The 27784-nt window shown below is 41.8% G+C and overlaps 1 long non-coding RNA gene and 1 pseudogene across 1 annotated transcript in view; both read right to left on the reverse strand.

Annotated features, from left to right (window-relative positions):
- Positions 1–4029: 4029 nt before the first annotated feature.
- The window catches only part of LOC116661505, a 45586-nt gene continuing 21831 nt past the window's right edge, over positions 4030–27784 (reverse strand). Inside the window, exon 2 of the long non-coding RNA XR_004317386.1 lies at positions 4030–4667. This is a non-coding gene — a long non-coding RNA (uncharacterized LOC116661505). The remainder of the gene's footprint in view (positions 4668–27784) is intronic.
- Positions 15647–17347, reverse strand: LOC102523473 (annotated as a pseudogene).

Here is a 27784-nt window from a genome sequence, read left to right on the forward strand (position 1 = left end):
GTGGTTCATTCCATTTATTTGGCATAAATCACATACCAACTGGTGTTAGTAAACATTTGTAGGTTTTTCTTTACCATTTACAACAACATGGATGGATTTGGGGGGTTTTGTGCTTAGTGAAATAAGTGGGACAGAAAGACAAATACTGTTGATATCACATATACGTGGACTCTAAAAATTACAAATCAGTGAATATAACAAAAAAGAAGCAGACTCACAGATATAGAGAACAAACTAGTGGTTACCAGGGGGGAGAGGGAAGGCGTGCAGTGGGGGCAATGTAGGGGAAGGGGAGTTAGTGGTGCAAACTACTCAATATAAAATAAGCTACAAGGGCATATTGTACAGCATGAGGAATGCAGCCAATATTTTATAGCGACAAAAGGATTATAACCTTTAAATATTGTGTACCACTATATGGTACATCTGTAACTTATATATTACTGTCCATCAACTATACTTCAATTTAAAAAATTTTAAAAATGCATTTGTAGGTTCTTGTCCTGGATCCATAACTGAGTTGTAAGTTTAGAGCCCCATGGTCAAGAGTGATGGCTTAGTCCCACTGCTTGGGTTTAATATTGTCAGTAAGTGTGAGAATGAGACAGCACACGCAGGGCTCGGCAGGAGAGCCAGGCGCATGGGAAGCACCCAAAGATGAGCTGTTATTAGTAAATGTCTTGATAAGCAACCTGTTTTTACTCAATCAAGATGCAAAATATGTACAAAATCAGATTATACCCAATAGCTGACCAAGTTGGGTGACTCAAGTTGACAGCATCAAGAAGATAGCAGTGTTGGTCTGAAGCTGTTTTCCCTGCCTCATCCCTAAAGGGACAGAAAAAGAAGTGTGGTCTGGTTCTGAAGGAAACCAGGTCACGCTTTGTTTCCCATTTGGACGGTCTGTGTAGAAATGTGTATCACGACTCCCAGAATTCCTCCATGACAGCTCCCTCAGTTAATGGGCAAGGAGGAGTTTTTCAGGCTGGGCTTACACTGATCTGCCTCAGAAGAGAAAGCCAAATAATTCCTATTTTTGGCCTTGTGCTTAGGAAAAAGGGACAAACTGCTTGTTTAAAAAAAAAAAAAACTTTCTGGGACATTAAACAACAGGGTTTTTTTGTTTTTGTTTTTCTTTCTTTTTTTTTTTTTTTTAAGGTAGGGAGGAGATCATTTAAAGAGGAAATGACCTAGGAGGCTCTCCAGTTTCACTCTTCTAGGATAAAAATGTGTTTTCCTCTCATGGGCCCATTCTTAGAAATTGCTCTTTCAATGAAAAACACATCAGAATTAGGTAGTTTGCAGTGCAATCAAATCAGGGCCTAACTTCCTTAAGGAGGACTTTCACCATCTGGGAGGCTTTTCCTGTCTGGGTGGGATATGTGGACACCTTTCCAGGCTGGGTGGGAGCCAACACTAGCAGGCATCTGGAATTGCCTGCAGCTCGAGGCATTTGAGCAAAGTCTATTTACCAGTACTTGGGCCAGGTTCCTCTGTGTTGAGTCCCCCCACCCCTGCACCTGGGGAGGTCTGACAGCTGTCTGTGTTATTTTTAGCACAAATCACACAATTCTGAGTGACTCTCTGCATGGTCTTGTGTAGGCTAGGCCCTATTATATATTTTTGAATCCATTTTAAGGTGACATCTTTCCTGCACAGCATCTAAGAGTAACTCAGGGGTCAAAACAGGTCCTTATCTGCTCCATTTCCAGCCAGGAGAGGTGCGATCAAGAGTGAAACCCCACTCTTTGGCCCTCTCTTTGTTTTTTTCTACAAAGGAGATCCTGACTCACAAGAGGGATTGGACACTCTGACATATATAAGAATCTATGTTTCTGGGTGAGGTCCCCTAGCTGGCATTCTGGAGGTCGCAAGAATGAATGATTTTGTACTCCTCCAGAGACTCCCATGATGGGGATGGACTGAGATGTTTTCCGTGCCCCCTTGGTCTTTAGCACAGTGTCTGTTGCTCCTGCATCTATCAGAAAGTTAATCCAGTTTATTCCCTGCTGTCAATTTCATCCAGGGCGCTGGTGGGGAAATTGAACTGGGCACCTCAAGTCCAAGGTCACCCCTGGGCCTCTTCATTCATCAGAGTGTTCCTCTCTTTTCATCACACCAGAGGCGCCCATCTTTCTTTTCTTTTCCTTCCTGTTCAGTCTAGGGCAATCATTTTTCTGAAGCTGTTCCTCCTAATAGTAAGCACGTTGCTCCTTCTCCAAGAGTGGCTTACCTCTTGTTGGGTGACTTGCCTTTTGGGAATCTGATGCCCCAGCCAGAAAAATGGCATTCTGCTTTGCATCTTCCTTCTCCTGTCCTTGTCCCCTGTTGTTGAACATTTTAAAAGCAACATCTACCAATTGAGAAGAGTTCATTCCAAATGCAGCATCTCATTTTTGCAGCCTTCTCCTGATACCTGAGGCACTCTACCCAAAGGCCAAGATTACCATTCTTCTATTTTGAGGGGCCTTGGTATTGGCATTAGTAAAATGTCTGCAGACTGGATAAATCCTTTCCAAAAATTCAAAGGGGTCTTCGTTTCTCCCCCCACCGCACCCCTGAATTTCTTGAATTTTGTTCAAACTGTTTTGCTTTGGTTCCCCTTGTCAAAGCCCTGCCAAGATGCACTTTCAGTAGTGCTCTAATAAGGGCCTTCCTCCCTCACTGGGGTCCCATTTGGGTTCAGTTGTGGGTCCTGCCAAGTGGGCTTCAGTGTAGCATGTGGGTCTGTTAGGTGGGGCTGGTGTGCTTCTTCCCTGACCTTCTCAGTGACCTTTCTACCCTCATCTCCTGTAGGCATCATATTGAGAAGAACGTATGTGTCTGCTCACAAAGGGTGGTGGGTAGCAGAAGTTGAAGTGAACAATTCTGTCAGTTGGAGAGGATTCTCCCTATAATGAGGATTGTGATCTTTCCAATTAGACACGTCTGAGGTGGAGAAAGGACTCTGCATCCAGAGAAACCCAGCTGGCTGGCCATCTGCATTTAGGCTCCCTACTGGATGATGGCTTAAGGGAAATTGCCCTGCCCTGGGAGTGGCTTCTGTTGGGTCTTAAGTGGCAATACCAGACCAGGTCCCTGTGCCTCAGAAACTAACACAAGATTTTCAAATTGGTCCCTATAAGGAGGGGGAGCCGGTAGGAACACTCCCTGAGCCCCAGGGTCTGGATGGGGGCTGGATAGGAACGGGCGGCAGTGGAAGGGGTGGATATACTGGCAAAATGGCTGGAGCACCTGGGACAGCCAGCTCGGCTGGAGGATAAAGTGACATAGCCTCATCCTCGCTCCCTTTCGCTTCTTCCCACAGGACGGAGTTTTCCTTTTACCACAAGGTGACAACTGTCTGACTTTGTGCCACCCTGATGTAATAGCACAAAGGCCTGCACAGAGAGGATTTCATCATTCTCCCCAGTTTCTTCACAGAATAGCTATAGAGCCATTCAAAGTCCACTGTAAAACCATAAATAGCAATTGATCATCTCTAACCATTAAAAGGATGCCTTTTTGCCTTGGCAGCAACCAACCAGACTGAATCCTGGGCTGGAGCTTTTGGTGACTTTAGGAACCAAGTGTAGCCTTTCTCTTCTCCCTGGGAGTGTCCCACTTTTGGACAAGAACAGACAGGTTTCTTGGTTGTCTCCATTTGACATGAGTCTGTAAAGGAAGAAATGGTACCAAAACAAAATGAAGTGAAAAACTCAAAGAACAAACCAAAAACCTTAAATAAACCCTCAAATTTGGTCCTGGGGTTTTACACATCACAAGAACCATCATCTCAGCCCCCATGCCATGTGAGTCCCTGGAGAGCTGTCAGATCTAGACCAACGACACAGGAGACTGCAAAGGACATAATTAACACAGTAAGAGTGACAAGACATGGTGTACTGGGTCTCAAGATAACCCTGCCTACACCCCTTGTGGAGATCCCAACAGGTACTGTGGCCACACGTTGTTAAATACCAGAAAAACAAAACACAAACAGTGCACACAAATGCTAGCATCCCAAGGAAAAACCAACCAGTTGACAAATTGGGTAAAAGTTCAGCTTATTTCCTCTCTCCACCAGTGTACCCTACTCAATTACAAAACAAATTGGCTTCGTTCAGAGAAAAAAACAAAACAAAAAAACCCTCCCAAACAGAGAGGAAATAAAGTTTTCAGCTGTACACATGGGAGTGACTTATCCTACTGTATGGAATCCATCTGCCCCCAGATGTTGATTCCTTTCTCCAACTGCCAAGTGCTGGGGCAGCCAGTGCCACCTGGGGGAATTCTGAAGGGCAGACCCTCAGGACAAGTGGTCCCAGCAGCTGCGAGGGCCTTACTCAAAAATCCTCCTATCTGGGGCCAGCTGGCCATGAGCAGCAAAACTCCTGGCTGGCTTCTCCAAAACTTGTTTCCAAGTCCAAGCTGCTTTTCTCATGACAGGTCAATCAATTGCGAGGTGAGGCATTGGGGTGAAAATCAGTGACATTATTCCAAAAGCCAGCAGACCAAGAAGACAGCTGAGTACCGTCCTCAAGAAGCATCTTTCCCGAGTTACAGCTCAGGCTTCTTTATACCAGAAGGGGCGGGGATCAAGTCCTGCTTCCAGTCAGCCTCTGGAAGGGGTGTGTTCATTACTTTCTGCCTGCAGCCATTCACAGTTGGGCTGGCCAGGATGTTTCCTGGGAATTAAACAAAGGTACTTTCACTTAATACTCATTACCTGGGAGGCAAGGTTCCCAAAGATGTGCTATTATGTATAATTTAAATTTACAGCCTACATCCTTTTAGTGATTAACTTGTAATAAGGGGGAAGGGTATAGCTCATTGTGGTAGAGTGCATGCTTAGCATGTATGAGGTCCCGGGTTCAATCCCCAGTACCTCCTCTTAAAAAAAAAAAAAAGTAAATAAATAAACCTAGTTACCTCCCTCCCCCTCCAAAAAAAACCTAAAAAAAAAAAAAAGTAAAATAAACCTATTAAAAAAAAACTTGTAATAGACTACAAAATTTCTTCCCTATTACATAATGTTATCCCCTGGAAATTTTAACTACATATAGGAAAGATACATAGATAGCATCATAATAAAAGGAAGCCTTTGGTATCAGACCCATGTAGGTTTTTTTCTCCACATTTAAGAAAATTTATTATTTTTAAAAAATTGAAGTATAGTTTAGACCCATTTAGGTTTAACTCCCAACTTAGCTACTTAACTTGCAATATAAACTTGAACAAAACACTTAACTTTTCCAAACCTTAGCATGTTCACTCTTAAAATGAGTCTTTTTCTTTTTCTTTTTTTATTTTTTTGGTGCATGTGATACTGTGATATTTAATAAAATATACCTGTATTTGGTTATTGTCCAGTTCCTGGCACAGAGCACCTAAAACCTGTGGAATTTCCTGAGGAGAGCAACAAAGGTGTCTTTTGTTATGTTAATGAGGTGATTTTTGGACTGCACTTAAGAGTGGAGGCTCATTGCCAGAAGCAACCACATGATTGGAAATTTGGAACTTTCAGTCTTACCCCTGAGGGGATTGGGGCTGGAAGTCAAATCAATTGCTGGTGGCCAATGATTTAATCAATCATGCTGAAGTAATGAGGCCACTATAAAAACTCTGAAGGTTGGAATTTGGACAGCTTCCAGGTTGGTGAACACACTGGGGATTCAGGGAGAACATTGGAATCTCTGTGCCCTTTCCCCATTCCCTGCCCTACGCATCTCTACCACCTGTTTCTTTTGAGTCACACCCCTTTATAACAAACTGGTCATCTAGTGAGTGAAATGTTTCTCCGAGTTCTGTAAGCTGCTCTAGGAAACTCATCAGACCAAAGTGTGGGTTGTGGGGAGCATGGTTCCATAGCAGATCCAATAGAAGCAGAGGTGACAATCTGGGCTTGAAATTGGCATCTGAAGCAGGGAACAGCCTTGTAGGACTAAGCCCTTCACCTACTGAATCTGACACTGTCTCCACATAGTGTCAGAACTGAGATGAATTGTGGGAACACCCTGCTAGGGTCCAAGAATTGCTTGGTGTTGGGTGAAAACCCCACGCATCAGAACCTGGTGTCAGAATCTTAGTGAGTATTAAAGGAGAAAATATATGCAAAGGCATGTAGTATACACAGTTCCTGGTACAGAGAAGAAGCTCAATAGAAGATGATACATATTTGTTACACGGCTAGGATGTATTGGTCACTGAGCAAGGCACTGAGGACAAAACAGACAGGGTCTCTGTTCTCATAAGCTGGTGGAACGGGTGCAGTTAACTAATGGCCCAGGGAGATCTTCCTCCCTTGGCTCTATCTTACACAGCACAAAATGAAATAAAAGGAAACACTGGCAATTATCTGGAACGTTGATCAAAGAAGCGGGCCAACCTTCTCTCTTTGCACACATGACACTGAGATACCTGGAAGCTCCGTTTGACTCCTGCTCCTGGCTCAGTATTTAATCAGCCCCAAGGCCAGCCTGTTCTGTCTTTAAATCCAGTTTCTTCTCCAGGAGAGTTTTACAGTTTATAGCATAATCACTTTGGCCTAATTTACCAAAACACCCTCCAACCTTGTTTTATGTAAGTTCTCATATTTAAAAAAAATTATGGAACACCTGCTGTAAGAAAAAAATAAAAGAGAAGTGCTATGATAAAGGTCTACACAGAAGGACAGAAGGAGGGGGCAGGAACCCCTGGTTATGTGGGTGTTGAGGTCAAAAGTAGTATCTAGGCTGGAAAGAAATAATTGGGAGTGGAGGAGACGCCCTAGGAAAAGGCCTCGAGGGAAAAGAGAAGAATGTTAGGAACTGAACTGGGGCAGGGGGTGGGGTGGGTGGAAGGAGGATGAAGGCAGATAGAAAACTAAGGAGATGAGGGAGCAGCCAACAAGAGAGAAAGAGAAACAGAAACCCAAGGGAAGGGATTGTTTCCAGAGGGAGAGAGGGGTCAGGAGTTGCTGATACAACCTAGAAGTCAGGAAAAGACAGAAAATGTCTTCCTGAGCTGAGAACCTTCAGGTCATTGGTGACCACTGTGAGTGTACAGTTGGTCCTTGGTCCCCATGGGGGATTGGCTCCAGGACCCCCCCTGAGGACACCAGGCTCCACAGATGCTCAAGTCTCTCATATAACATGGCCTAGTATTGCATGTAACCTACATACATCCTCTCATACACTTTAAATCATCTCTAGGTCACTTATAATACTGACTGCAATGGAAATGCTGTCATTTGCTCTGACACTTGCTCTCTGTGGGACACTGGGCCAGCCGTTTTACCTTTGGTACCTCAATTCCTTCACCTGTGAAATGGGGAGAGTACTATGTCTTGCTCACTGAGTTGTTATAAAGGTTGAAGTCTCTGGGGTATGGAAAGGGCTCACCATGTGTGTCTGCATTTCCCCAGGAAAATTTCCTGGGCTAAGGGATAGAAGAACAGCAGTTGACTCAACTAATTCCTACTTAGGTAGGAATGACTCAGAGATTATTAACTCAGCCAGAAGAAACCATCATTTCAAAAAGAGGGTGCTTGCTAGCCCCAAACCATTTCTTCTGGGTATATTTTGCAGTCTTAACAAATGAAATAAAACAATTTAGATAGTATGGGGCAAGATAATCTGAGGATAAAGATTATACAGAAAGTCAGCTTTGTCTTGAAATCTGACTTTATGGTATGATTCTTGTAAGCAGGTTTTTTTAAAACTGATCTTTATAACTTTTTTTTCCTTCTTTGTATCTTCATGTTTTCTAGAAGCTCCATGTGCTTTTCCACAATATTTCTTGTCACAGTAGCACAGAAGAGATGGATAAAACAAGCAGGGAATGGGTAGCAGTGGATGTAAAAATCAGGTGTTTGTTTCTAAGTCATAGATAGCTGTAAAGGCAAACACCTATTTTAATTTTTAATTCCCTCTCGCTTAAGATGTAAGTTCTATGTTTCATTACTTCTTGAAAAATATTGTAGTTATGTCACGACTACAGACAAAAGTGGAGTTGTTATCTTTAGTGAAGGAAAACTCGGCAGTAAATTTATTATTTGTGTTTCAATTTAGCTTTCTATTTCAAAAGCAATTGCTTGGCTTCATGAAAGCCCTCGGTCTTGCTTATGGCCCTTGGATATCTGAACCATGTGGTACTGGCCTTCTGGAGAACTGCTTTAAATGAATTGTGCTATTTGCCAGTGTTGGCAGAGCAGTACAAACCGGCCCTAGGAAATTCACCGTCACATCTGCTGTCGGGGTATTGTTGAAAATGGGCTTCATTACATTACATGGTGTTCTGTTTGTGAGGATCTTTAAGAGGCTGTCTTTATTGTCTTACTATAAAGAATAGTTGTGTTTTCTTGATAAAATGGTATGACTTTATAATAGAGGTTCCATCTTTGGTCTCTGCAAAGATTGCCAGGAAGCTTAGAATAAATCTGTGGTTCAAGTTAAGCAAATCCTGCCCATTTCAATCACTGGCCTAATTCCTGGCCCCACTGACAGCCCTCTTCTCTGTTCTCTTTTTCATTTGCTCCAAATTCATGTACTTCTAATATGAAGTATGTATCTTTCAAAGCTACCCTATTTTTTTTTTTTTTTTTTTTGAGGAAGAATAGTAGTTTAAGGACATAGGAGCTAGAGTTAAAATGTCTCATTTCAAATCCTTGCTTCACCACTTACTGACCATATACAACCTTGGGCAAGTTATTTAATAGCACGAAACCTCAGTTTCCTCATCTGTGAAATGGGGATGAGAGTGTTTACTTCATAGAATTTTGTAGATTAAAGGAGATCAAGTCATGAAAAATACTGAGCACAAGGCCTGGCACACAGAGGGAGTTCGACAAACTCACATCATTGCTGCTATTACTAACATTCTTTTATGTTAATATGATATAAACATACACATATATAAAGGCATCTGATTGAAACTCTTAGGAAATGAAAATGGTTCTGCCTCCTCCTCGTTTATCTGAAATTCACATGCCTTGATATTCACAACAAGAAGACAATTTCAGGAAATAGATTTTCAAGTGTTAACAGCTCAAATCAAGACAAAAGATTGTCCTTTATAATTAGCCTTCGACGGCTACACAGAAACACAGTGCTCTTTCTATTTATGCCTCTCTTACTATTCATCAGCTAGTGTTCTGTCTTTAGGCTGATGTATCTATGTACACAGTCATTCTAGAAACGTTGGTGAAATGCAGAAGATTATCCTATCTTGCAATTTAAATGAAACATGGCATAGATCATTTCAGAAAGGAATTTTCCAGACAGTGAGAAATAGTTCTTGGCAACATGCAAAACCAGAAACAATGCTAGATCTGATTCTGCAAAGAGCACAGCCATGTGCTGAGTGCACCATTTCATTTTTAAGGACATAGATTTAATTTCGTGTGACAATCTGGCATCCAGGTTTTCCTCTGGTCTTCTTTTTCTCCAAATAGCTTTGTAAATATGAAAATGCAATCAAATAGGAAAAGATTAAATTTGTGAGACTACTTGCAGGGCACAGTGGTTATTATAAAGGCAGTAAATGAACAAAATAGATTAAGGAAAATGCCAATGATAGTTGTATGATCTAAACACATCTAACACGTAACTAATGAGAATTCTATGTGCACAATAAAATGTCACCCTGTATATCTAGCTTATTGTTTCCTAGGCCATTTCTATCTATCATAGTTATCAAAGAAATGTAATCATTCTTCAGGGTTTCATAGTAATTTATGCAATATTTTCCTCTCTTTATCAAGGCGAGGGGAATTTGCCTTAGTAATAGGGTTTTATTTATTTTTAATACTGTCTAACAAATCTTTTGCAACAGTCCTTTATTTAAGATGATTAAAGTTAACACATTTACTTTTAAAGGAATACGGCTATAAAAATAATTCTTAGTGACTTATACCTAAATGTTTAAAAATTCTTTTGTTGTTTATAAGGAAATAACAACACATTGCAACTTACTGGGCAAAAATTTAACATGAAGGTTACTCTCATTCATATATTCTAGTTTATATTCCTACCAAATTTATTTCTCACATTACATAGCTCATGTTAGATCTCATTGTGCTTTTAAAAAATAGACTACATATATATAATTTAATAATACATGACCACTGATTCTCCATTTAAATGTCATTTGATGGTACAGAATTCCATATTGTGACTTTAAAAACAAATTATAGATTTGCGGCCAGGGACATTTTTTCCTTTCCCTTTTTCAGTCTTCTTGTGCAGTAATTTGAAAAAAGACACTCAGGGAGTCTTTGATCATCTCTTCCAAATTGTCAGCCTAACATCAGCTGAGCAGAATAACTTTAGAGATGTGCTGGTCTCTGGGATGTGTGGAAGTCAGGACCATTGATGTTCTAATAATGGCCAGCTCAGTGTTATGACATCACCTGGGGCAAGTCTGCTCATCCCCTTTCCTCATATTTGTCATCTGCTCCTAGGAAAAGAGTAGTTCTCATTCTGTCAGGATGGTGCTCATCAAACTTCTGAAATGCACTTAGAAAACCACCGTCAAGGATGGTACCCTGAGCAAGATGGTACCAGAGCAGTCACTGATGTATGTTTTATGTGTCTTCCATCCCATTTATGACTTCCCTGAGGAGCCAGTATCAGCAATGTAACTTTTGGATGGTAAGTAAGACTGCAGCATAGAAAGAATTAATGAATTTCTAAAGTCAGCAGGGGGAGTTGAAAGCAGAAGTGAAAGTTCCACAATCTTTTTTTTTTTTTTTTCCCCATCTTCTTCTTCTTTTTTTTCTTGGCTATGAAGTAGAAAGTTGTTTAGAAGTTCTGCAATCTTGATCATCCATTTAAAACATAATTTTGACTTTCAGATAATTCTATGAAGAATTCTGTCTTGATTTAGCAAGACTGATTTTTTTTTCTTTGCAGTATTTCTAAACTGCACTGAGATGCACCTTTGAGAAAGAAACAGATTTCTATGGGGAATCCATTATTGAATAAATGCATGTAAATATTAGTCCTTATGTCATTCCTGTGTGGCAAATGTTTTTGTCCCTATTTTACAGATTAAACACAAAAACAGATTCCAAGAGATCTAGGATGAATTGCAGCCTTCTGGTTTAGATTTGGGATCACCAGCCCAAAGTGGGGAGGAAACCACTGTTAAGTGTTGTGGAATATTTTCAAATTTTACTATAATTTTTTTGTACTTACTGGTTTTTATGGTTAAAAAAAGAAGGCACTTCATAATGAGAAGTAGTGAAAAGGATTTTCTTGCTCTAGGGCATGCAGCCTGCTCATTTTCCTGGAGCATCAATTACTCAATAATTTGGAGGCAAACACAGTTATCTTTTCTTTTCTTGAGGCAATGTTGATTTATGACATTGTGTAAGTTTCACATGTACAACATTATATTTCTACTTCCGTATACACTGCAGCATGCTCACCACCCAAAGCTGAGTTTCTGTCAATTACCACACAGTTGATCTCTTTTATCCCTTTCACCCTCCCCACCACCCCGTCCTCTCTACTACTCTGTTCTCTGTATCTATATGTTTGTTTTCATTTGGTTTGCTTTGTTCATTTATGTTGTTTGTTTTTTATATTCCACATATGGATGAAATCACATGGCATTTGTCTTTCTCTGTCTATTTCACTTAGCATCATACCTTTAAGGTCCATCCACTATTGTCACAAATGGCAGGATTTCACCTGCAATATACTTTTTCCATATTAAAATAATCTCTTATATGTTACACAGTTAATGCAAAATTCATTATTGTTCGTATAACATTTTAAAACAAAACAACAAACTTCGAAGAAATTCCTGAGAGCTGTAGGGATGTTCTAAACTTCCTAGGGGCAGGGTTTGGCTCTTCTCTGTTGTAGGGGTGCTTGATGAAAAGTTGGAGAAACCCTGGGGTGTTCTCTTTGATTCTTGCAATTGTTCCCTGGGATTTGCCAAGTCCCTTCGTGGTAGGCTTTCAAAGTCAATGAGAATTTACTTCTTAGAAAAATCAACTTTGGAAAATGAATTAATCTCCCTGGGAGGATGGCAAAGCCAATATGTGAAGAAAAAAAAAAAGATATTCAGGGAAAAAAAGAAACTTCTTTTAGCAACGGCTGGATGTCATCAAGCTTCTAGAGATCAGAGCCAGTCAGCAGAGCAGTTGACATTAGCAATGAGGACAAGAAATGTTTTGGCTCTGCCTGCCGCCAGCAGAAACAATAGAACCCTGAAACTCCCCATGCCTTTTGCTCTGGTGCCCTGAGGGCTAACACAATGTCTTTGATGGTCACTTAAAACATCTGGGGATAAGCTCCGATGAGGCTCTTCTCAGTCCTCTGTGGTCTTAATCTGTGTTTCCTCATTGTTGGGCTGATTCTAATGTTTGTTTTCATGTCCTTCTATGGCTCCCGACCTGGACCTTGAAGTTACTTCTTAATGGGAGACAGTGTCCTCCACGGCCCACGCGTCCATCACCCCTCCCAGCATGTCCACAAACATTGCTCTCAAGGCACCTTATTGTAATTGCTCATCGTCATCTTCCCTGCCGGACTGTAAGCTCTTTGAAGGCAGGTCTGTGGCTGCCTTTCTCCCCCAACAAAGAGGTGCTTAAAAATGTTGTATGAAGACATGAAGGAATGGCTCCTTCCATTGCTTTCTCAGAAGCTGGGAGGGCTCTCTTCCCACCAGAGTTACAGTTCTTAACAGGCTCCCAGAAAATCACAACCCTCTTCCCACCTCAAGGAACCTCAGTCAAGTTCCTGTCGGTCTAGGTTAGAAAATGTTGAAGAAACACCAAACAGTCTTTTTTGCAAAACGTTAACCAGCGCTGTAAGTCAGAGCCCAGACACTTCAGCCCTTACCTTTGAGCAGAAGGTGGTCCATTTACAGCCAATGCTATAAAATGAGAGTTGGCAACTGTTCATCTGCTTTATATTTGATGGTGTTATTCCAAGGGCTAACCCATCAATCTCAACACGTGGAGATAAAAAGCATGGTTCTGAAGTCAGATTGCTGGCACTGAAAATCAGTTCCATCACTTCTGGAGATGGGACTTTGGGCAAATTACTTCACCTTGGTACACCTCAGTTCCCTCATTTGTGAAGTGGGGCTGTGACTGGCCAACTCACATAGCCACCATAAGGATTTAAGGAGATAAACCTTGAAAAGTATTGAACGCAATGCCTGGCACGTCACATGTACTATAAATCTGAATATAAAAATTCCAGTACTAAGATTTTACTACAGCTAGCAGGAGGCCCTCATGTGCTGGAAGCCCTCAAACGTGTGGGTCATATAGGTGAGGCCCCTGTGTTTGCACACACACACATATACACATATGCACACATGTGCATACACCAGTTAATGGCAAAGGCATGCTTGTATTATGAGCCCATGACCTAACTAGAAAAAAAAAAAAAAAAAAAGAGCAGAAATAGTAACCTATTCCAAGAAAAAGCAATCTCCTTGGCTGCTGACCCACAGGATGGCAGTGACCTGTGCCACCGTGGACATTACTCTCTGCTCTGGCATTCCTTCATAGCTGCTGTGGGACACTGGATCTGGGAACACATTTTTTAACTGAATCAAATATGCATCAGGGTCCCCAAGAGGTGAAAATGTAGTCACTGTCTTCCAGGGTGACATGGACACCTAGGTACACATCTCTGGAGGCCAAAACACTCAAAACTCGAGAATGAAAGATCTGCTCCATCTGGACAGGAACTTAAGGAATTCCTCTAGAGGCATCTAGAATATTCTCAATGGGGACAGTAGCCTGGCCAATGTCACAGGGAGACCAGGAAAGGGCCCTTCATCCATGGCCCAGCCTCCCTGGTGAGATGGGTCTCCTGTTTGCAAGTTCATGAATATAAATGAGCCCAAACCACACACGAAGGAGCCAGAACATATTGCAACAGCCAAATTGCAAGTTGGCTCTTAAAATCTGGCCAAAGGAGCATATGATTCAAACACTGGGGCTGAGACTGGCGCTGTGCCTGAGCCCACAGGAGGGATGGAAGAAACCTTGGCTCAAACCTCTTGAGGATGAAGAAGAAAGACCAGAATGGGAGTGCAGGAGCTTCCATTACTGCCCTTCTTAACTTGGCTGACCTGTCATCCCGAAGCCAAAGGGGAGGGTGTGCGCCACCAAACAGAGTCCATGAGAAAAGAGCCCAGTGCCCCAGAACATGCAAGATCAATACGAACATCATGCATGTTGAAAAGCAATAACTTTCCTTTGTTCAGTACATAATTCCTCAGCACTCACCATGTGTGCTAGGCACTGGGAATATGAAGGAAAAGAGGAAACAGTTCCTGATCTTAAGGGGTACACAGTGGCCGGTGTGTGTGTGTGTGTGTGTGTGTGTGTGTGTGTGGTACACAGCTAAGGGAGTGAAAGACTCAGAACAATTTCAGTGTGGCACGTCGTTGCACGTCTCAGAAGTTTGTTCCTTTATACTGCCAGGGAGTGACCTATAATTTGTTCTTCTTGTCCTCTGTTGATGACGTGTGGTGTGTTTCCAGTTTTGGTCTATTATGAAGACAGCTGTTATGAACATTCGTATCTTCACATGGATGCCCATTTTCATTTCTCTTGGGTTAATATCTAGAAGTGGCTTGTGGTATCATATGGTAAATGTATATATAACTTCACGAGAAACAGACAAAGTGGTTTCCAGAGTGGCTGTACCAGTTTGCATTCTTATCAGCTGTGTATGAAGTTCTTAACTGCTTCACATCCTTGTCCACATTTGATGTTGCCTATCTAAAAAAATTCTAGTCATTGTGAAGGATGCATAATGGTAGTCCACTGGCGTTTTCTTTTCATCTACTTCCCTTATGATTGATAATGTTGAGTGTTTTCTTTCCCATGTGCTTATTTGCCATCAGAACATCTTTGCTGAAGTCTCTTCAAATCTTTTGCCCATTTGAAAAATCAGGTTGTTTGACCTATTATTGTTTTATGAATTCTTTACAAATTCTGGATCCAAGTCCTTTAGCAGACGTATATTTTGCAGTCTGTGGCTTGCCTTTTCAATTTCTCACCAATGTATTTTCAGTAGCCAAAGTTTTAAATTTTGATGATATCTCCAATTTATTTATTTTTCTTCATGGTTTGTGCTTTGTGTGCTGAGATATTTTGTCTAGCCCCAAATCACAGAGATTTTTCTCCTGTTGTGTTCTAGAAGTTTTGTGGTTTTAGATTTTCCATTAGAGTCTAGAATACATTTTAAGTTAATTTTCTTATGTGGTATAAGAATTGAAGTTCTTCATTTTCTTTCTTTTCTTTTTTTTTTTAAACTAGACTTTTTTATTTGTGCATTATAGATACACACTGTTCCCACTGTGTTCTAATTTATCAAAAATAGATTATCTTTAGAGATGTCTCGATTGGCTCAGTACTTGAAAGGTGAACTTTGTGACCAAGGAAGGTTCTGGGCCAGAGGTGCAGGAGGTTTCCTTGACCCCCCTCACAGACAGCCTCCCCCAGGTGGCCATCTGTGTGCCTGGCCCTTGTCCAGGGAGCCCTTGTACTGTCCCTGTTACGCTCTGTAAAGAGTTGCTGAAGCCTATACTCAGCTCCACTGAGGCAGAGCAGTGTTGGCAGATTTCAAAGGCCAGGGACAGCCCCTCAGGTGCAGCACAGAGGCCCTGTTCCTGATGGAGGGGCCCCAGCTGCCACCTGGCAGGGAAAGCAGTGTCTGTGTCCTGAGGGACACTTGGGATCTTTGAGTAGAGTTTGTTGGCTCTAAAGTGGGGCCTGAGTTTCTTCACTGTGAGGAGAGCAGGGTGCTCCATCCATGGGACCCCAGGAAGTGGGGTGAGCTTCAGTCCACGGTGCCTCCACTGAGCCCCAGCCCCAAGCCCACCTCTGGTCAGGACACCACGCTGGCTCTTGGGTTTTTACTGGACCCCAAAGGGGCTGGGGTCCGCCCTAGGTGGGCTGTGCCACTCCATCAGGAAGTGCTCCAGGAAGTGCTCCAGGTCGTCACAGAGGCTGTGGGAGCTGGACAGGCAGGGGCCGAGGCTGCAGCTGTCCAGGGAGGACATGCCTTCACGCTGCACGCCCTCCAGGTATGCCCGTCACAGCCACGGCTCCAGCTTCCTGAGGACCAGGTTCTTCTCCTTGGGCCTCCCCTCTGACAGGTCCTGGCCAAAGCCCAGGTAGATGGTGTACTGTGGGGAGCCTCAGCGCTGGCAGACACAGAACTCCCCCAGCTCTTGAAAGAAGGCACCCAAGTCAAAGATGGGGGTGTTGCAGTCCCTGGGCAGCAGGCCAGCTGGGGTGGAGGGGCTGGCAGAGCCCAGGGGCCCACCCACTTCCCAGTAGACTTTGCACTTCCCCTGGCACAGGGCCCACAGCCAGGGCCCCTGGAGCTCCAGCTGCAGGCCAGGGGCCACGTGCTGCAGCAGCTTCTCTGTGTAGTGCAGCTGCTTCTGGTCGGGCAGCTCAGTGGGGCTGGGGAAGGCCACATGCTGGGGCTCTGCAGCCTCAGTGGCCAGGCTGGGGGAGCCACACAGGAGCACACAGCCCGGGCGCCCCACCACCTCCTGCAGCACTGTTCGGCCCTTGTACATGATGGTCAAGTCAGGGCCTCCAGGCCGGGCTCTGCATGCAGACAGAGCTGTGAGCAGCTGGGACCAGCCGGCTGCTCACCTGCCGTTGGGGTGCAGGCACCAGGGGAGGATGTGGTGACAAGCTCCACCTCTGGGAGCTGCCAGAGCTCTGGGGCCAGGGGTGGGCCTGCAGCAGGAGCCTCTAGGGGGATCGGATCCGCCCCCAATACAGCTTTCAACAGATGGTCCTCCAGGGAGCTCTGCTGTAAAGCCTGGAGCAAGAGATCCCCAGCATGTCCAGCTGGGTTTGCGGTGCAGGATTCAGGGCTTAGCCAGGCCAGTTCATGCCCTGGCCTCTCACCAGTTACCTGTTGCCAAGCATGGCCCAGGAAGCCCATCCCTTGTGGGTGGGGCATCTTCAAGGGTTTTGTCCTCCTCCTGGTTAATGCCTGGGCCTTCTCCTCACCCCACCTCAGGGCTGATCACGTACACCTTATGCGGGCTGGTAGGGTCTGCTCAGTTGTCTTGCAACATCACGAGTGCTTTGCAAGGCGCAGTGGAAGTTGGTTTTCCAGGAGGCTCGGAGCGCACGCTCGTTGGTTGGCTGGGCACCGCTGCTGCAGGGCGGCCAGCTGCCGCGGGCCACGGCCCAGGCCTTAAAGATGCGAGAGTCCGCCTCACCCAGGTCCTTTCGCACGAAGTGCTTCCAGGGGACGCAGAAGCGCGTTCAGGCCGCGTCCAGCCACCGCCGCCCCTCGCAGCGGCCACTGCTGACCTCGGCCAGAAGCCAGTCTCCGAGGAGCACACGTGGGGCCCCACTGTCCTGAGCCATGGCCATGCTCCCTCTGCAGGGGCTGGGCGGGGTGGGGTGAGGGTTGTGGTCACGGGCGCAGAGTCAGGAATTACCGCAGGTGAGAAGAAGGTTGCGAGTGTGGCCAAATGTCACCGGTGTTGAGGGCTACAGATGGGAATTGAGGGCTGATGGCCATGACGTTGTCCAGGTGTGAGTCCTGGCCAAGGCGGTGATAGGTGTGACTACAGATGCTGCGAGCGCGCGCACAAGGGGCGACAGGTGCAGAGCCGGCCTCTGGGCAGGCTTTGCGGGGCCGCTACGGAGCGGGTGCAGGAACAGGTGGAGCAGGAAATCTCGTCCCCTTCTTTTTCTTTTTTGCTTATGAAAATCCAGTTATTTTCCAGAACCATTTGCTGAAGAGACCTTTTTCTGATTTGATTTCAACCATTTGTTACAAAGATCATCTTTTCCTTGTTGATATCTTGGCACTTTTATTGAAAACCAATTGACCATTTATCTGTGAGCCTATTTCTTGATTGAGTTTCATGGACCAATATGTCTATTCTTACACAGACATCACACTGTCTCGATTATTTTCACTTTATAGTAAGTCTTGAATTCAAATAGTGATTGTTCTTCTTTTCCAAAGTTGTTTTGGCTATTCTAGTTTTTTTGCACTTCTGTATAAATTTCTGCAAAAACAAAAATCCTGCTGGAACTTGGATCGACATTGCATTAATAGATCAATTTAGGGAGAATTGACATCTTAATGATATTGTACTAGGAACAAAATATATCTCATTATTTATTTAGATCTTCTTTAATTTATGTCAGGAAAGTCTTGGAGCTTTCAATATACAACACATATGTTGTTAAATTTATCCCTGATTCATGCTTTGTGATGCCATTGTAAATAATATATTTTTAAAATGTCAGTTTCCAATTGTTTGTTGCCACTGTGTAGAAATACAATTACTTTCATATGTTGACCTTGTATCCTGTGACCTTGTTAAATTTAGTTCTAAGTTGTAGTTACTTTTTGGTAGATTCTTTAGAATTTTCTATACATACAACCACAGAGCCAGTGGATAATGACACTTTCATTTCTTCCTTTCCAAACAGCACGGCTTTTATTTTGGTTTCTTGCCTTATAACATGGACTAGGAACTCCTGTTGAATAGAAATGGCAAGAGAGGACCTCTTCTTGCTTTCTTCCCAATCTTAGGGGGAAATAATTAAGTTTTAAATAATTAAGTATGGTTTTAGCTGTAGGTTTTGGCAGATTTCCTCTACCAGACTGAGAAAATTTCCTTCTATTTCTAGCTTGCTGAGACTTTTAAATCATGATTGGGTGTTAAAAGTTGTCATATGTTATTCTGCATCTACTGAGCTGATCAAAAAAGCTTCTTTTTAGTCTGTTAATATGGCAAATTACATTTATTAATTTTTGGGGTGTTGAATCAATATCGCATTCCTGAGATAAATCCCACTTGGTCATGATGTGTTCCTTTTTTTTTTTAATATATAAATAGTCTATGTATATTTAGAAGTTTGCTGTTTAATTTCCAGAGGAGTGTTTCCAGATGTCTTTCTATTACTGATTTCTAATTAACCCCATTGTTGTCAGAGAATATGGTATGAATGATTTCAGTCCTATAAAATTCATTGAGCCTTGTTCTATGGCCACAGCTATGGTCTATCTTGATAAATGTTCCATGCACACTTGAAAACAATGTTTATTCTGCTGTTGTTAGATGGAATGTTTTGTAAATGCCAGTTAATTTAACTTGGTTGATATGTTATTCAAGTTGTTTGTATCCTTACTGATTTTTTGCCCACATATTTTAATAATTTTTGAGAGTGGAGTGTTGAAATCTACAATTATATTTTGTCTGTTTCTTCTTTGACGTCTATCGGTTTTGCTTCATGTATTTGAAGCTCTGCCAGCACTGCTGCCTTCCTGATGAATCAATCCATTTATTTTTATGATCCCTTGCTTAAAATCTACTTTGTCTAATGCTAATATAGTCAATCCCTTTCTTTTGCATAGAGCTTGTGCAGATATCTTTATCTTTTTACTCTATGTTGTAAACTTTTTGGTTAATTTTAAAATTATACTTTTGTTTTTAACCTGCTCATGTCTTTAAAGTCAGTTTCTTGTAGACAGCATAGAGTTGGGTCTTGATTTTTCTTATCCAATCTGACAATCTCTGTCTTTTCATGGAGTGCTTTAAAAAAAAATGCATTATACTTGATAGATAACATTGTATGAGTTTCAGGTGTACAACATAATGATTTGGTCGATGTAATAATGGAGTATTTAGACCATATATTTACCATTTTGGTACTTGTTTTCCATTGGTCCCCAGTCTATTCTTTGTTCTCTTTTTCCTTTGTTTATTTATTCATTTGTAGTCATCTCATCTTTTTATGATTCCATTTTATCTCCACTATTGGCTTACCAGCTATACCGCTTTTAAACTTTTTTTTTTAGTATTTTTCTGTAGGGTTATTTAATCATAACCAATTATACCCTACCTTTAAATAATACTTTATCATTTCATGTGACGTGTAAGAAGCTTACAACAGCATACTTCTAGTTTCCTCCTCTCGTCCCTTGTGCATTTATCACACATTTCCCTTCTACATATGTTATACACCCCACTCATCTCAATTATGTTTACTTTAAATAGTCAAATATCTTTTAAAGAGATTAAGTAGGCGAAAGAACGTTTTTGTATTTACTCACATATTTACCATTTCTGGCATTTTTATTCCTCTATGTGGATTAAAATTTCTGTGTGTTATCACTTTTGTTCTGCCTGAAGAGTTCCTTTAACATTCCTGCAGCTCTGCTGGCCACAAATGTTTTGTTTTTGTTTTGCCAGGAAAGCCTATCTTTCACCTTCCTTTTTTCCTTTTTTTGTAGTCTGATTACACTTATAATGCTGGAACATGCACATTTAGAGATGCATAGTGTGCTTGCTTTGGCAGCACATGGACCGCCCAGAGGAGACTGGCATGGGCCCTGTGCAAGGATGACACACAAGTCCAGAAGCACTCCACTTTTTTGTACTTAATACACTGAACTATACACTTAAAAATGGTTAATATAGTAAATTTTATGTTATGTGTATATAATAAAAAATGCATAGAAATGGATCTAGAAATATACATACAGAACTGTTAACACTGACCTACTCCTGGGAAGAAGAGCTTGAGGTGAGGCTAGAAAATCTTTCCCTTAATAATGTCATCTATATCTTCCCATTCCCTATTAAGGGGAACAATTTTCTGGGTCTCTTTTTTTTTCTTTCTTTCTTTTTTTCTTTTCTTTCTTTATGTATTTATTATAGGTATGGGCTCATGAAAACCTATTTTTTTCAATGATTTATAATTCACAGCTGTAATTGTAATCATGCTCAAATTGCCCCTGCTTTGGCCAGTGGAGCCCCTCAAGCTGGCTCCGGCGCTCCTGTGATAGGTGATACCTCTCCCCCTACCATGTTGAGCTTCCTTAATATGTTGCAATGACTCAGAACATGACTAGATAGAACTGTAGCCTCTTGAGAACCAAAGCACACTTTATGGCAGACCCCAGATAGGATGTCACCCACGTGGCACCTGGGGATACTGCAGGCTTCAAGTTACACCCCAGGAAAATCCACATCAGTCAACAGATTACTTAGTTAATTTTTAAATGAACTTCAGCTACATTTTAAAATAATCAAAGGATGCCTTAAAACAATCTCTTCCCATCTCTTTTCAAAGATTTTCTCTCTGCTTCTGATACCCCTCATCTTTTTTGCCCTACTCCAAGTACCTAGGCGTACATCATTTTGTTGGGCTTCCAGTTAGCCCAACCATTACTCATAAGAGTTTTACTTAGAATTATTAAACAAGTATCCTGTGTTTCAGGGAAGTGAGGGAGTCTTTGGGCAGTAAAGAGGGTTTCCTGGTCCCCTTCATAATACATCATATAGCAGGTGGTGTCCTTCTCATAGCCCCATATATACATGAGCTACTGGGTCCAGTGTTTTTAAGTGTTTAGTTTTTAAGAAAGGGGAAAATATTCCTTGAGAACTTAAGAGTCTATTGGGATAAACTGAGTACAAAATGTTATATTCCAGGAGAATATCTATCTATCTACCTACCTACCTATTATCCATCTAGCTATATCATCTGTCTATCAATCCAATCAACTGTAGCTTTACAGAGATATGCTTAAAGGCTGAGTAATAAAGAAAGGAGAAACACTGAAAAAAAAGATAGTGTGTGTCGAGAAGAAATGGCTGATATGTGTAATTGGCAAAATGTGCCTAATTATCTTGTAGTATCTATTTTAAACTAGCATTCTATGTGGTTTTTTTTAATATCAGAATCCATCTATTTGTAAAACACACACACACACACACGAACACCATATTGATTTTTATGGTTGATTTCCTTTTTAAAGTTCACAGCTGTTATCATTGCACAGATGGAGGATACTGGATAAGTTCTATGGAGGAAACATCAAGATGTTAGCACTTCTGGTTTGGTTGGGCAGTGGGTTGATGTCAGGAATGGTTCCAAGGTGCTCACATCTAACCCGTGTTCGCTCTGGGCTTGGCAGCAATGTGACTTATTTTGACCAGTGGCTCAGTGGCCAACACGATGCAGCAGTCACAGCGAAAGCCATTAACGCAGACCTGGGACACTGCTAACTCTCGTCTTTTCCTTTTTGTCCCTTATTTTCTATCTTCACACAAAATAGCAACTTCTACATTTGTGGTAGAACAAATGAAACTGATTTATACTCATAACTTAGTAATTGTTTTAATACAGAATACACAGTATATTGTATACTAGTATATAGTATACATAATATATACAGTATACTATAGTATATGTTATAATGTATGTATTATATACAATATAGTATATACTATACTATAGTATGCATGCTATATGTTATGACACATATAGTATACAGTAAATTTTATATAGTATACTATATATGGTACATTATATAGTGTGTGTGTGTGTGTGTGTGTGTGTGTGTGTAGTTGTTTTTATATAATAGTTTTTGACCATTCCAGTACATTTCAGTAGTTCCAGAACTTTAGGTTTCTCTGGGAAATCTGGCAATGGCATTTGACTCTGCCTTCCATCCAGCGGTGTGTTGGTAAACGTTCAATGACTAGTTCTCTGAAAAACACAAAGCCCTGATGTGCAGCATTTGCTGCTTTCCGGGGTGTGAATACTCACACGTGGCTGAGTTCAAGCTACCAATGTGACTCGCTAAGTGTGCAACTGGGGAGAGAAGTGCACACCATGACCGTATTGCCACCACACAGGTACAGCGAAGACCTGACCACACGAGCAGAGGCAAAAGTAAACGGTAGGAAAATCACTGGGAAATGATGAGTTTTGCGTATTTATACCTATTGATTTTCATATAATTTACTTGTGCATTTGTATCATTTGATTTTTAATAATGGTTGTGTTCAGCAATCAGTTGGCACAATTCCTGCAACTTTAATAATTGGTTCTCCCAAGTCAATAGAAATAGAAAAAGGAAAAGGACTCTTTCTATGCTTCTTCTGTCTTTGGGTCTTTTAATTAGTCTATAATATAGAATCAATGTATACATTTTAATTGTTTGTTGTTATTATGAATAAAGTACTTTATTCTCTTCCTAATTTAAACACTATGTGAATAGCATGTGCTCCCTTTCAAATAAAAAAATAACATAAATTTTCTTTATGAGTCCCTTGATAGAATTTTTTTTTTTTTTTTGGCAACTGTCAATTGCCTTTGAGAAGGAAAAATAATTTTCCTACATCATCCTAAACACTATTAGTTCAGCTTGAGAGAACACTACCCAATGATAAACTAATAGAAGTAACAAATCAAATTTTAAGAATAGGGTTCAGAAAGCTGGAACAGGGTAGTACCACAGTGTACTATCAATATAACTTTGAGCCATTTTTACCAAAAACTGAAAGACAAAATCTGGGGACACTGTAATGACCAAACTTCTCTATAGCACTAAGGTTTGAACTGGCCAATGACGTTTAATTTAACTCCTTGGGTAATTTGGCTCCCTGACCTGGGTGCTGTTCTTGAACTACACACCAAGAGAGAATGGCTGAGTGCAAAAATGCGTGTGGCATATGTGTGAATTTTTTAGAGCTGCTCCCAGCTGGATTACACTAGAAGTGTGAGCCTGGCAGAAAGCACAACACATTCACAGATGCTCCGTGAACAGCCAGAGTGGTGCCCCTTGTTTAGACAAGGATGCTATTTTTAATGCTTAACACAAACGCAAAGCTTTGACTCTGCAAGATCAGAAAGTAGTTTTTCATTTTGATGGGACCCCAATAGCATGCTCTGTGCCTTCTCAGGAAATCACAGTTTAGAAACTAGGAATGTAACATGAAAACAAATACATGTATGTATATACTTGACTGGGGCATTGTACTGTACACCAGAAATTGACACACTGTAACTGACTGCACTTCAATTAAAAAAAAAAAAGAACCTAGAAATGTCCAGAAGAGAAGCTATATAATTATTAATATCTTACAAAATAAGACCTACAGGAAATGGGAGGAATCCTGGAATCATTCATCCAACAGACTCAAATATGATAACTTCTTGAGAATGGAGATCAGGGCATGTTCCTTTTTGGTCACTCCAAGGACTTGTTTTGCATTTGACACAGTTATAAGAACAATAATCTCTACAGAGAATACACTAATATTAGGTGTTGGGGCAGTTTTACTCCATTCAGGATGTTAAAACAAAAATACCACCTACTAGGTGGCTTATAAACAATAGAAATTTATTTCTCACAGTTCTGGAGGCTGGAAGTCTGAGATCAGGGTGCCAGCAAGATTGGTGAGGGTCCCCTTTCAGGTTGCAGGTTTCCTGCTGTGTCCTCACATAATAAAATGGGAAGGCGTGGTTTTAAATCTAGATCAAGGAGAGTCTGGAGCCTCTTTTGTAAGAGCACTAATGCCATTCATGAGGGCTCCACCCTCCTGACTTAGCACCTTCCAAAGACCCCACCTTGTAACAGCACCACATTGGGCATGAAGATTTCAACATCCAAAGTTTGGCAGGGACACAAACACTCAGACCATAGCATGGCCTAGGACCACTGTCTCCTCCAGCTTCTGGCAGATGCCCTTAATTAAGACCTATTTTATGGGGACCAATAGGTACATTTTTTAAAAATGGTCAGATCAAAGATCCTCCTCTCTCGTACTTCCCCACCACCTCAACACAGGAAAGCTATGTGACAGAATGGGATTACAATATGGGGCTAAAGTAGGGATCCTGACTCCTTTCCTTGAAGATTTTCAGGCCCTAGAGTACCTTTGGGGAGAAGGGCAGAGGGTGGGCTTCAGCACACATAGGGACCCTCGGGGGACTGGAAGCAGAGGAGAGCACTGGTCCTTCTCATCCATCCAGGAAGGGAGGATTCAGGCCAGACAGGACACAGGGACCCTTCAAATGAGTCCAGCATGGCTGATGGATGCCAAGCTCTCCAGGGTTCCCCCCAACACCCCTTTAAGGATGCAAGTAGATGTCCTTTCCTCCATGGGCCAAATTGGAATTATGAGTGGGGATAATAAATATTTCTCCCCATAATAAAATGGGCAGGCATGGTTTTAATTTAGATCAAGGAGAGTCAAGTGAGATGAAGAAAGATTCTCCTCCCAGTGAGAATTACTCACAATGAAAACAGTTTCTCACAAAAATGCTCAAGATGTGGCTTTTAAGCAGATGCCTAATTAAAGCCAGGCTTCCATATTGTCCATGAGTGTGCTGGAAGGAATTAGAAGGGGCACATGCAGTGGAAAAATAGGAGGTTCAAGACACAGAAAACATAGGAAAGTGTAGCACAGTACTCCAGCGAGATTGACAGTCATGATTCCATAACTGGTCATAAATGATTTGTTTTCAGAACAAGTGAATGAGAGATTGAGTTGAAATTTATGTTTCTAAAAGGAACCAGAGGGGGAAAAAATTGGGATTTGGGGATTTGCAGATACTAACTACCATATATAAAACAGATAACGTCATACGGCACAGCACAGGGAACTATATTCAATATCTCATAATAACTTGTATTGAAAAAGAGTATGAAAAGGAATATATAGAGAGATATAACTGAATCATCATACTGTACACCAGAAACTAACACAACATTGTAAATCGACTATACTTCAATTAAAAAAAATTTTTTTAAAGGAACCAGAAATGAATGGGAAGATTAAACTTCCATGTGTCCCATGGGAGGGGGAGGTTTCTGGGCTTTATTTGATAACAATGAACTTTCACACGTCTTTGTCAGAGTGCTCAGGTGTGGGACCAAAAATCTATCTGTAGAGCCACTCAACTCAAAACATGGATTATCCTCTCCCCATATCTCCCAGCGAGCCTTCAGTCCCCATTCTCCAGCTATCCACTTCTCCTTCTCAGGTGAAAACTTTTTCAAACCTCACCTGTTAGAGGAAGTTGCTTTTCCTTTTGCCAAATGATCCAAATAATGTGTGGTTCAAGGCGATTGTTCCTCCAATCCTCCAGGTGCTAATCTTACAAGGCATACAACCTTATTCCATGGGGCTTTATTCAGAGGCAGATTATTCTGCGAGTCATGATACGGCTGGTATCACTTGAGAAAGTGTGATGAGACTAATTGGGTGAACTGGAAATCAATTACTTTTGCGTGAAGGAGGAAGCAGCCAGGGAAGATGGATACAGTGAGCTCGCAGGGGTGTGTCTGCCGCTGCCTGACTGATCTGTGACCCCTGGGTTGCTACCACAATTCAGAAGGTACCCTGAAAAATTCAAAGAAATGTCTTTTTTTAGCTAATGTTCATGTTAGCTTAGCAGCTCCCAAATAATACCAGAAAGGTGGGTAATGTAAACCTAGAGGGTCAGCAAAATCTTAGAAAATGTAGTATTCACAGCACTGTTCCTGGAAAACATCACTCCTGTAGGCCTGTGGGTAAGTAAGGAAATTGCTATGCCTCATTTAGCTCCCTGTCGATTTGGAAGACAGAGTATGTTTCAGAGGAAATGTACAAATGAAGGCAAGTCTTGATTTGGATTCTCCGTGAGTAGCAGGAGGTTCACACCATCTTTATCACTGAAAAGCAGACACTGCAGACATAGACTTTCAAACAGGAAATAATGGACCTGGGAAATTGCGTTTTCTTGAAAAACACCTTCAATAGCTTGAGAGACACATATTTTGTGATCACCGTCTGCTAAGGCAGATTCCCAGGACTTTTTTTTTTCCTTCTCAGAATCACTCCCTGTTTTCCTTTGTGAAGCTGTGTCACGTGATCACTGGCGGAGCATCTGCCTGGGTATTCTATTAGCATTTACTGTAACCAGTGTGTAGAAAGCCCAGATGACTAAAGTCATTGCTTTTAAAGCCCTTTTCACAATTGAATTTCCTGTGGTGAAGCAATATCCCAGGGGCATAATAGATTTTCTTCCCCCTCTCCTTACATTTACACAGACGCTTTCACAGCTAACTAATCAGTTGCAATTCTAATCTATATTTCTGATTTGTTTACATGCACCGTGAGGGCTGGCAATCTTTTGAATTTAAATGTGACTTAAAGTAAAATAAAATAACCACAAGTAAATGACACAGAATTGCTAACAGTGGGAACCTTGTTTACATTCCACATTCTGAAAATATTTTGTTCAGCTGGCTGGGGAAACCACATGGTTGAGACAGACTGGGTGATGATTGGGTTTATTGCTTGGCTGGAACCGGGATGGAAAAAGGGATGGTGTGTGATGTGGCTGTCTGTCACCTCAAACCCAGAGAAAGAACACATTTTCAGCACACATGTGCTCCACGCTTTAACAGAAAAGCACTGATAATCCTCGCCAGAGCATCGTGTGTGCTTGGCACTGGGCCAGAACAAGATGCCAGTCTTTCTGAGTCTTCAGATAATAACCATCTCTTCCTTTCTGCAGCAATCCATGGATGCCACTGTTCTCATAAGACTCTCTCAGAGCCTATCTGTTCTTCAAGTCCTTTGCTCCCTCCTGCTTTCTGGAATTATCCTCTAATACATTCCTTTTTCTCCCTTCCCACCTCCATTTGAAGGTCTACTGAGAAGCTTCTGCATCTCCAACACCCCACTGCCTCTTCCCAAACGGTATTAATTCCAGCTCAATTAAATGTAATTGAACAACAGTGCCACAGCAATCACTAAGGGCAAGGCAGTCCTAAAGACCACTGGAAACACAAACCTGCTCTTTAATGCGGTCCGCGTTCTGCAGAGGGGACATCTCAGTGGACAGACCCGTAGTGGGGTGCAGGCATGCGGCTGTTTGGTGTAAGAAAAGAGAAAGGAGGAAGAGGGTGGAGGGAGGATGAGGATGGAATTTATATGAGAAGAATTGGATTTTAACAAGCCTTTTCTAAAAGCAGTTGCTCCAAAGGTGCAACTTGGTAAATTA

Source organism: Camelus ferus, chromosome 35 (assembly GCF_009834535.1).
Source record: "Camelus ferus isolate YT-003-E chromosome 35, BCGSAC_Cfer_1.0, whole genome shotgun sequence".
Taxonomy (NCBI): domain Eukaryota; kingdom Metazoa; phylum Chordata; class Mammalia; order Artiodactyla; family Camelidae; genus Camelus; species Camelus ferus.